The sequence below is a fragment of the Sciurus carolinensis genome, chromosome 11 (assembly GCF_902686445.1).
Source record: "Sciurus carolinensis chromosome 11, mSciCar1.2, whole genome shotgun sequence".
NCBI lineage: Eukaryota > Metazoa > Chordata > Mammalia > Rodentia > Sciuridae > Sciurus > Sciurus carolinensis.
Window position 1 is genome coordinate 295,152 of NC_062223.1, and position 11,180 is coordinate 306,331.

Here is an 11,180-nt window from a genome sequence, read left to right on the forward strand (position 1 = left end):
GTGATGAAGCAGAATCAGGCGATGAAGGGGCCGGGGAAGTGCTTCAATCCCCCCTACCCGACCCTGCGTCTACGCTAACTGCCCTCCTGTGATCCTGCTTCATTAGGAGAAGTCCTTCTCTGTCGCTTTCTTAAATAAAACGTGCTTGCCGTGCTTGCCGTGCTTGCCGTGCTTGCCGTGCTTGCCGTGCTTGCCTCGGCAGTTGTCTGGTGTTCCATCTTCGACTGGGGAACAAGGACCCCATCCCACTGTCCTGGGCCTCCACTGCTGAAGCCTCTCATGAAGGTGGAGTTTGGGGAGACCTGACCCCGCTGCACCTCCTGACTGCAGGCCAGACACGCAGTGGCGCATGTTGCTGGCCCTGGGGTGCCTTCCGGGCCAGGGACGGAACTCTGGAGCTAGTGGCTGAAGTGGGGCTTTCCTGGGCTGGCGGGGGGTGGGGTCAGTGCACTTGCCAGCCACCTCCCGGCAGAGCCACACAGCCTTGTATGCATCCTCTGATCCCCGTCACCTGGTCATCTCAGGTGTGAATCCGGCCACTGGATGACCTTGGTCTTACAGGACGAGCCTGGTGCCCCTGCTCAGGGATGGTGAGGTGCCCCTGTGGCCAGGACTGCCGTTCCAGGTCAGCCTGAAGGGTCAGGTGTCCTTCCCTGATTACAGGAGGGCACGTCCTGGACTCTTGCTGGGAGCTACGGTCCTGGAGGCTGCGTGGGGTCCCGGCTCTGGCACCCGAGCTGCAGTGACCCTGCTGCATCCACTGCACCAGGGCTCTGGGTCTCAGGCCCTGGGCCTCCCCCGGGTGTCCAGTTCTGATCAGGCATTTTCTCCCTTGGGCCATCCCAGGGGTGCAGGCTGCCGGTTACCCCATAAACAGGTGTGCCTGCAAGTCACTTGGGTCACCTCAAGTGCCCTGCCTGCTGGAACCATGGTGTGCCTCTGTGAGGCCACCTGGACTGCATGACATGGGGCCTCCCTCTGGTAGCTGCAGCTGTACACAGGGAGACGGGGCACTGAGTGGACAGAGCAGGCTGGGGGCGGGGGTGCCGAGGGGCAGGGTCCTGACCGGGCCCCCGTGTGCCGCTTGAACCCTGACAGCCTCCGCCCCTCTGAGGGGAGAGCCTGACAGCCAGGCCCTCTCCAGGCTGCCCCTGGGCCATCCCTGGGGCTGCAGTGGGAAGAGATGTCCTCGGGCAGGAGGTGAAGTGCAGAATGACCCGAGGCACAGCCCAGAGTGTTGGAGGCCTGCGACACCAGGCCCTGACTTGACTGACAGCTCACCAGATCCATCCCACAGTGGCTCTGGGCACCCTGGCTCACCACGTTCCTGAGGTCCACCTCATGCTCCGGGGGCTTGCCCAGCCCTGCACAGGTACCTTATTTCTGAGAGCAAGACTTTTCCCTTAATCCCACACTTAGTGGCCACTTCCACCAGCCCTCCTCAGGACCTGGGACCCCGCTCTGCCTCCTTCACCTACTGCTAGGACTTTGCCATGTCCAGGCCTCCAAGTACCTTGAATCCTGGGCCACGTCTCCCCCCACACAGAGGCTGCCGGGGCCTGCATCCAGCTCTGTCCACTGGGAGGTTGCCCCTGCCAGTGTCCTCAAGCTGCCCTGACTGGGCTGGAGAGAGGCTTCTCCCCTGTTCACCTGCCCCTCACTGAGCTCTGCCTTCTCCATCGTCTGTCCCAAATGCATCCTCTGCAGCCCCAAGGGTCAGCAGAGGGACAGGCGCTGGGAAGCAGCGCAGGACACAGGGGTCAGGACCAGCCTTCTGCTCCTTCCAGGATGCGCTGCTTCTGTCCCCACCTGCAGGGTTGCTGTCCCATGGGTGCTGCCGCCGGCAGGTTCTGGCACAGTCCTGCTCCTGGTGGGCAGTTCTGCTACATTTTCTAGTGACCAATTCCATCTTTAGAGACTGAAGAGAAAAGTCTATAATGCCCAGTGTAGCTCCCAACCCAGACCCGAGACGCCCCACCTGGCACTCAGCTACACCTGGAGTCCCAGAAGTGGGTCTGCAGCCACCCACTCCCCTCTGCCAGAGCCTTCCCTCCTGCAGGACCAGACCCGAGAGGGATCGGAGGACGGATGGGGCCAGCGCCCGGACCCAGGAGGCTCTGTGCCTGGCTCCACTCTTCATGGTTGCATAGCCAGCAGGGAGCAACCCAGGCCCTTTCACCTGGCTGACCACACTACAATGGCTCTTGCCCAGCCAGCCACTGACCCAGCACGGCTTCTGTCAACCCCCGTTGTTTCTGTTCCAGTCACACATTTGGGGAATGGAGAGTGCCTGCTGGGAGGGCCCGTGGCCTGGGGCCCACGGTGAGTGGACTTTGGATCTAGACACTGCTGAGCCCTTGGTGCCCCCACACCCCCATGGACAAGGAGCCATGACAATGCTCTGGGTGTCGAGATCCTGACCCGCTCCTGTGTCCACTGGTGCCTGGTGCCCCTGAAGTCCCCTGTTCTTGGGTCCAGTGCCCAAGTGATGTCCACATGGTCTGTGGGGAAGGACTCAGGCGTGAGAGTGTGCCCATGGCCATGGCGTGGCAGCGTCCCTTGTCCTGCCCTGTCACGGGGCAGCGTCTGAAGCTGAGTGAAGGCCCAGGTCTGCTGCAGGGAGCATCGCCCTGGGCCCTGCCTCCCGCCACTGCTCCTGAGCTGGTGGGGACTGGGCAGTGTCCTCCTGCCCGGGCCTGTTTCCCCCAGGGACGCAGTCTTTGTGAACGCCCAAGAGCTCTCTGCCTGCCGAGATGCAGAGTGAGATGACTGCCGTCCCCCTGGGTCTCCTGCCCCCCTCCCGAGTGCACGCCCCAGCTGCAGGCGGCTGGCAGAGACCCTCAGGGCCCTCCCTTCCCTGGTCTTGGTGAACGGGGTGTCCCTGGCCTTCCCACAGCAGCAGATCAATTGTGGCTTTCCCATCCTGTGTACCTTTCCTGGGGCTCAGGACGGACCCCACCATGGGCAAAGGCAAATCCCCTCCACAGGCCCCAGGAGGCTGGCAAGTGCGGGTCGCCCCAGTGAGGCAGCAGCCTGGGAGATGTGTCCCACACTGTGGGGAAGAAGGGGTACGGGGGCTGAGAATGTGGCCCTGCTGCACCCTGGTTCCTCAGGTCCAGTCTTGTGGCCTGCCACGTGTCCCCGGAATCCGAGCGCTCCTGGGACGGGAGGTTGAGGCCCAGCTTGGTCAGGCTGTGCAGGAGAAGAGGTGGCAGGCGCTTCAGGGTTCACTGCAGCAGGGGGTGGAGGGCCAGGTTAGCCCAGGGGCGCCCCTAAGGCCACCACTCCAGGCCCAGACACAAACCCCGTCGTGGGTGTGGCTGGTCAGAACTTTGTTCTTCCCTGAAGGCCAAGGACCCTGGGCTGCTGCCCCCCACCTCTGGGCTATGGACTCCTGACTTCTGTCCCCTGCAGCCTTCCTGGGGGCTGGGCCATGGGAAGTTCAGGCTCTGCCCATCCAGTTGAGACATCAAATATGGGGAAAGCCCCGTGCCACCTAGCACTGAGCACCCACAGCAGGAGGCCAGAAGCCTGCAGAACCTGGGGACATGATGCTACCGCAGAGGGAGTGGGGTTCAGATTCTGCACAGGCTGGGACTGCCCCAGCCCCTCCCCAGGCGGGATCACAGCACACTCGGGAACAACGCACTGCACTGACTCCCACTGTGGACAGACGTGCGAGTGTGAAAGCTTCAGATGGTGCGGGTGCAGGGGGCAGGCCTCAGGCCAGGCGCAGGGCCAGCTCGGGAGGGTGGGGGACATGGCCAGCATGGAAACGTGACCTTGCCTCAAATATGAAAAGCATTTCAAGTGTCCCTCGTTTACTTTGGTGCTGAGGATGGAACCCCGAGTGCACGCGTAGCCTGGCACCCGTCATTGAGCCACACCTGCACACCTGTATTCTGGTCTAACGAACATCAGCACGAGGATGGTCCCAATGACGCTGATGACCGTGGCCTGAGGTTCAGTTTCTTCACAGTGGAGGCGTAAGTCTGGGACCCGGTGAAGTCACCCACCATCTTCCTGTCCCTAGACTGGGAGACCAGATGGAGAGGGCCCTGAGCGGTCAGGGGAGAGCCAGGTGCCGCTGCCCAGTCCCCCAGGGTCCTCGCTGCCCTCCCCTGTCACACGCTCAGACTGTGCAGGACGCCCCCACGCTGGCTGCTCACCCCAGGTGAGGTGCAGCTTCACCTCCCAGCACGTCCGACCCGGCCCCTCCCACCGCCCCAGCGCCCCTCAGCACACACACCTTTATGGAGGAAGCGAAGGCTATGAAGCAGGCAGCAGAAGTCCAGGAAGATGGTGTTGAGCAGGGACCAGGTGAGAGTCAGGTGGGATGTGCTGCCTGCTGACACTGACCCCAGTGGGCATGGGGGAGCCGAGCCAGGCTCCTGACGCGTCTGGTTCTTCATTCAGAGAAGGCTGATACTGCGGAGGAGGGAGCTCAGGAGTGTGGTTCTCGCTGCCACCGAAGCCCTTTGGTGGCTGAGGCCCAGACGCTGGGGGTGGTCCTACTCGGGTCTGGCCCCTCCTCAGCAGCCTCCTCCCATGTACCCTTCAGTTCTGCTTCCTCAGAGGTTTCTGCTTCCTTGTGTTTGTCAATTGTCTGAGGAAAGAAGATGGGGAAAGAAATTAGGAAGTGGGGGTTTCACCAGGGCAGGGTGTCAGGAGAGGCCCAGGCCAGGGTGCTTCCTGTCCAGGAACCCAAATCAGGACCTGCCTCTGCTGACCCCTCCGTGTTAGGGCTGTGGGGGACCCGCCCGCTTCTCCCAGACCTGGGAGTGTCCACAGTCCAGGCCAACGGCAGCAGGAGTCCACAGCCCCTGTACACCCAGGTCCCTGAGGGCATGTGAGGCAGCTGGCCGCTCCCTCCTCTCAGTCCTGTGGGGAGGGTCTGCAGAGCACCCCTGGCTTGCAGTGCAGGAGAGCACTCCCGGCCTGCATGGCCCCAGCCTGCAGGCTAGCCTGCCCCACCAGTGAGTAAGGAATGGCCAAAACCTCTGCACTCCCTTCCTCGGCGCTGGAAAGCAGTATGCTGGGCCTCCTCGGCCCTGGGCGGACCCCTGGGTCAGGCAAAACTCTGATTAAAGGCATGTGCTGTTCTTTGCTCTGGTTGACATGTGCTAAGGGAGCTGGCTCTGACCCTTGGGGTGGGTGAGGGCGGTGACCCCGGGGTAGGAATTCAGTGCTGAAGCCATCGATGCTGAGTCTCAGAAGAGGGCCCATGAGCCACTGAGGCAGCTGCACTCCAGAGCAGCATGTCCCGGACCACGTCCTGGTAACGCTCGGGCAGTGAGGCAGCACGGGAGACAGGTGCCCAGCCCTGTTGCTCACCTGGGGGCGCCTCCAGCCCAGCTGGGCGCTGGCCCTCGCTCAGGGTTGGCACCTACCCACCTCCCCTCTGGACATGCCCCATCCTCCCTGAGGGTCTCCGGACTTTCCTGAAGGAACCCAGCTGGGCGCTGGCCCTCGCTCAGGGTTGGCACCTACCCACCTCCCCTCTGGACACGCCCCATCCTCCCTGAGGGTCTCCGGACTTTCCTGAAGGAACCCAGCTGGGCGCTGGCCCTCGCTCAGGGTTGGCACCTACCCACCTCCCCTCTGGACACGCCCCATCCTCCCTGAGCGTCTCCGGACTTTCCTGAAGGAACCCAGCTGGGCGCTGGCTGGCAGCAGCTGGAGTTCTTTTCCGTTATGCGTGTGGGAACCCGGGTCCCATCCGTCTGGGACCTCCTCGGAGCCTCTGGGAAGACGTGTCTGTCCTGTGACATCGCTGCGGAGCCTCAGGGCTGCTGTGGCGGAGGACACGCAGTGTGGCCCTGGTGCTGGATCCTGTTGGAGCCACTCATCCCTCACTATCCAGGGCACAGCAGAGGCTCCCAACTCACTCCCATGACCACAACTCTGACCAGCATGAACTGTGAGGTCCTTCCCGTTGACTTTCCATGAAATGCAAACTCCAGGGAGATGGTCTGGATGACCCAGTGGTGCTCCTTAGCTGGCTCCTCCTGGGCCCGTCTGCACCTCTCCAGCACCACTTGGTCTTTGGCACACTCTGTCCCTTGGTCTGGGCGGGTCGGCTTCTGCTCTGGTGTGAGACTGTGCCTCCCTGGCTTCTTCCTGGCCCTTTGTGAGTTGGGGGAGGTTCACGCCCAGGCTTTTCCCTGACACTCTGCCCCTCACCTCCATGTCCTGCAGCATTTCATGGACTTGTTTTCCTTCTTGTTTAGTTTCTTCTTCAAGAGTGTTTTCTGTGGGTTGGGCACAGTGGCGCAGGCCCGTAAGCCCAGAGACGTGTGAGCCTAGGTCAGGAGACGGCAAGTTCAAAGCCAGACTCAAACTCAGTGAAGCCCTGAGTAACTTAGCGAGACCCTGTCTCAAATCAGAAAATAAAAGGGTTGGGTGTGGCTCAGTGGCAAATGCCCCGTATCCACCTCCAAGCACTCCCTGCCACCGGGCACTTGCCCCTTGTGCACTCTGCCCTGCACCTGATGCCCAGCACTTCAGCACTGACCACAAAAAAAAAAAGGTCCTTGTTGAAACCTCTAAAAAGGAACATCAGGGCACCCCTGCACCTCTCACCAGGGACTGCACCGCACACCTGACCGGCAGCACCTATGAATCTAGGCAAATTCCACTGACAGGCTGGCTCAGGGCTGGAGCCCTGGCTCAGTAGCAAGACCTGGTCCCCACAACCACAGAAAAGTAAGATTACTGACTGCTAGCTTCTGCATTCTGGAGGGGTCGGCAGGCAGGAAAAGCACTGTCTCATCTTCGCCCACAAAGCTGTACTCGAGCAGATTGCACTCAGCTAAGGAGAGCTTAGGAAGAAAGAAAAGATTTGACTCTGGAAAAGAAAACTTCACAGAGGCAGCAATGTAAGAGAGTCAAAAGCCACAGCTTCAGACGCTGGGGCCAGTGCAGCCCCAGGTGATTGATTCCGCCCTGCTTGGCCCTGGCTCCAGCTCCACACGTCCCCAGCTCGGTGTCACCTCAGGGCACTGGACGGCCTTGGGCAGTCCGGTGGTGTGATCTGAGGCGCAGCAGCCAGCAGCCCCTTGGAGGCCTCTCCCGGGGCCTCCTGAAGACACAGCACGGTAGGATCAGGCCTTGCAAAAACTTTCAGGAAACAATCAGCAGTCTACGGGTGGCAAGCCCCCAAAATGGGCATGGTGGGGGACCACGCGCACAGGGCAGGGGCACTGACTTTCCTGATGCTGTCCTGGCTCCTCGACTGCAAGGCAGCACACGGGGGCTCTGGCTTTCTCAGGATTCCGCTCGTCCGCTTGCCGCGCCCCCCAAGGTCCTTGTGATTGAAGGCCTGATCTCCAGGGCCCCACTACTGGGAGAGCCAAACCCTTTGGGAAGCGAGGTCAAGAGGAAATCCCCAGGTCCTTGGGCACTGCCCCACAAGGCAGCTCCTGCAAGGGGACGGCTGGAAAGCCCAAGTCTGCCTGGACCCTGCTCTGCCCCGGTGCAAGCTTGGCTGCTGGTTTCCACTGGCAGCCACCATGACCACCCTCACTGCGAGGTGATGCTGCCGGCTGCCAAGCCAAAGCTGCAGCTTGGTTTTAAGCCTCTGGAGCTGTGAACTGAATAGAACTTTTCTCTTTTTAAAGTTTGCTGTCTCTGGAATTTCACTGTAGTAACACAAAGCTGCCTAACACAACACATCGTAATAACATAGACCCATATAGATACATTATTCAGCCAAACATCACCTTACTTGCTACATCTTCATCGGCAATTTAACATATTGAATAAACCTAATAGTTTATCATCTCTCTAAAAGCAGCAAAAACAATTTTTTTTGAGATAATCCTGGGACTCATCTGAAAAATCCCTAAAGTAATTCAAGGTCAAGAAAATTTAGAATTTGATTTCGAGAAGTTTGTAAAAAAAATCAAATAGTTTAAACAGGTGATTGAATACAATCACATCACTAAGAAGCAACCAGAGCCTTCATAAAGGACTCTGGACTTCATAAAGGACTCGTGTAGAATGAGTCTCTGCACTCAAACAAAGAGGCTCAGCTCTCTTGTGTAAGCAGAGACCCAACAGACACGGTGTGAGGTCACCTCCGTAGAACAGAAAACCTGTTTCCTTGGCCAGTTACCTGCGAGTAAAGAAAGACTTTTTAAATTTCTTATGAAGGCCAGAACAATATTAAGAGAATTATTTCATTTAAACAAAGAAAAAACCAAATCCCATCAGCTTACTTTTGACATCAGGACACACACTGAGAACCCCTAGGCTGGATTCAGCTCTGGGGCTGCAGAAGCCTCCTCTCCAGCTCCCTGGGCCCCCTGTGTCCCCGTCTCCCTTCACTCCTTCTGAAACACTCTCCCCAGGCCTCAGGGTCACAGCATGTCTTAACAAAGTTGCTCCTCCTTCCCTGGACGTGCCCTTGACACCCCTTCAGTTTCCCTCATTTATTTGCCGAACACCTTAGAATTCGGAACCCTTCTCAGCTTTCATTCCTGGTGAGAACCAGGAAAGGGTGATGGCCAGCTGGTCACCACAAGCCAACATCCTCCACTGGCCAATCTGTCCCCACCGAGGTGACCTCTGGAAACCTGGCTTGCTCACGGCAGGGCGTCAGCACAGCACAGGAAGTGTTGGCCAACAGACCAGACACCTTTAGTTCTTGCACAATAAGAAGCTGGAGATGTTTATGCTGGTAGTTAATGTTCATGGATTTTATCTGATTTGAAAATGATCTAAATATTCAACAAACAGACATCATTTCATTTAAGTTGGCACATCTAGTGGCTAAGTCACCGAAAAGGCTTAGGAACCTCTCCAGCGGGCCCCTCTCACAGCCACTTGCCCACAGCTGCACTGAGCCCACCTACATAGTGACTCTGGGGACTGAAACCTGGGTTTCAGTCCTGCTTCAGGCCAACACCTCAGCCTCCTCAGCCACCTTAGCCGGCAGGCTCCTGCTGGCACCCACCAGGCGACCTCGGGTTCTGACCCAGTCCTGCTTTGGGGAAGACTCACATCTGAGTGCATATTTTTCCTTCAGTCAACTAAATAGAGTTTTGTTGCAAGTCAGTTTTTTTGTTGTTTGGTTTGGTTTTTTGTTGTTTTGGGGTTTTTGTTGTTGTTTTTGTTTGTTTTGGGTTTTTTTGAGATTTTTTTTTTGGTACCGGGGATTGACCCAGGGACGCTTAACCACTAAGCCACAACCCCCCAGCCCATTTTTGTATTTTATGTAGAGACAGAGTCTTGCTGAGTTGCTTAGGTCCTTGCTGAGTTGCTGAGGCTGCCTTTGAACTCTCAATCCTCCTGCCTCAGCCTCCTGAGCAGCTGGGATTATAGGTATGCACCACCATGCCCAGCTGCAAGTCAGTTTGGAAGCACCATCCAGAGGAGGAAAAGCACCAGGCACACGTGGCTCAGCCTGGGTGAAGCAGTCATACCAGTTGATCTGAAGGCCTGCATTCATGATCCTTTGGCCAGCTCTCTCTTCTTTTCTGGAGTGGGAAGTTCACTGAGTGAAAGAGTGTACATTCAGGGCAACTTGCAAGGGAGGATGAGAGGAGAGGGACCAGCTGGAGTCGAATCAGTGGACGCACCGCCTCGGATCATCTGTGGGTCGCTGCGTCTTACCTCCATGCCTGGGAGGCTCAGGGAGGCTCTCCGAGATGTGACCTGGTCTCAGACGCCTGTCCCTGCTGGGTTGGGTGTGACTCAGTGAGTAGAGGCTGCTCAGCCCGGCAGGGCCCCAGGCTCGACCCCACACCACACAAGAAACCCGGTTGCTCCTGAGGTGTTTGGGGCCTCTTCGCCTCCGTGCACCCTGCAGACAACAGCTCCCAGGGGAACATGGTGCTGCAGCCATGAAGCTCTGTGTCCTCTCAGGTGAGTGGGCTGGAGGGATCCCAGGCTCCCGGACTCTGGTGATTCTGTCTACCCCTCTCCTTCCAATCCTTTGCCTCCAGAGGTCCTCCGAGGGACCCAGGCGGTTTCTGACAGACACCATCTGACACTAGACCTGGTCTGGATGAAAATGCTCAGATGCAGTTGGAGAAGTCGCGGCTCCTGGGCCAAGAGGGACCTGGCGGCCAGGATGTCCAGGCTGGCAGCGAGAAGGTAGCACCGAGAGGAGGCCACAGGAGCCCGCCTGCCCTGCTGCTCTCGGGCCACCCCGGGCCTTCTTCAGATCCCGTCCCTGGCACCTGTGCTGTTAGAATTGGGGCACAAGAGCATGTCGACTGTTCACTTGAACAGACAGCAGCTCAGCTGTGGGTGCTGCACCTCGAGAGGTGTGAGCTCCCTGCGGGGTGCAAGGGGCAGTCATTTTTCATTAAAAGCAAGCTCTGGCATCCACATAGACCAAACAGGCTTGTGTCTTCCACAATGCCAGGATTTATTAAGTGACGATCAAGTCACAGGTCACACCACTTTCTGGGGTGGCAGGCAGCTCGCTGAACACTCCTGGCTCACCTGGTAAGCGCAGGCAATCACAGCTTCTTTTATTCCAGTCTTGATGTCTAAAATTTGTAATGCTCATGTCACATGTCAAATTCACACAGTGACATATAAGTAAGTCACAGAAGACTAAGACAGTCACAGGACGCTGAGCCACAAGCACAGGCAGAGATGAACATGAGCACGGTCACTACAGTGATCAGGTAGGAATTTTAACTACACACTGCCAGACTTGTCAAAGCAGATGACCCAGCTGAGGGCAGCATCAGTGTCACAGTCTCAGCTTGAGAGGTCAGCTTGGAATGGACCTCGTGTGGAAATAGGGACAGGATCCAGGTTTTGTCACTGTGGCAATTTTCCTAAGTGAGACTTATGATGAGTGACCAGGGACACAGTCAGGGACTACCATGTCCAGTCTCAGGGGCTTCTCTTTTACAGATTGCAGGTGTTGGGTCTGGTGAACTTCCTAAGCTCCTTTGTCTGGTTTTCCTAATATGATTCAGGAGGCCCACATGTCCAAATATTCCTTAATCTGGTCTCATGGGTTGGAATGTATAAATTACATTTTAATTGGTGCTGTGTGATTGTGCTGGGCACATGGTGATATCCTGTTTGTGAAAACAGGAAATGTAGTCACTCTACCTTGGCATTTGTACTCAAACAAAGCAGCTCATGGAAAATTATAGCTGAAAAAATGGGGTAATTCAGAGTACACAGCCTGAGAACTGCTGTTCTATACACCA

The 11,180-nt window shown here is 57.6% G+C and overlaps 1 long non-coding RNA gene across 2 annotated transcripts; it reads right to left on the reverse strand.

Moving 5' to 3' along the window:
- Positions 1-389: 389 nt before the first annotated feature.
- Positions 390-5,908, reverse strand: LOC124958172 (uncharacterized). Of its 2 annotated transcripts, none has more exons than XR_007103838.1 (3): positions 4,250-5,908; positions 3,896-4,034; positions 390-3,192 (listed from the first exon to the last, which is right to left on the reverse strand). It is a non-coding gene; the product is annotated as an uncharacterized LOC124958172 (long non-coding RNA). The 2 variants fall into 2 exon arrangements; XR_007103837.1 differs by lacking the exon at positions 390-3,192 and having other exon boundaries at positions 3,254-4,034; positions 4,250-4,606; positions 4,776-5,908.
- Between the last annotated feature and the right edge of the window lie 5,272 nt (positions 5,909-11,180).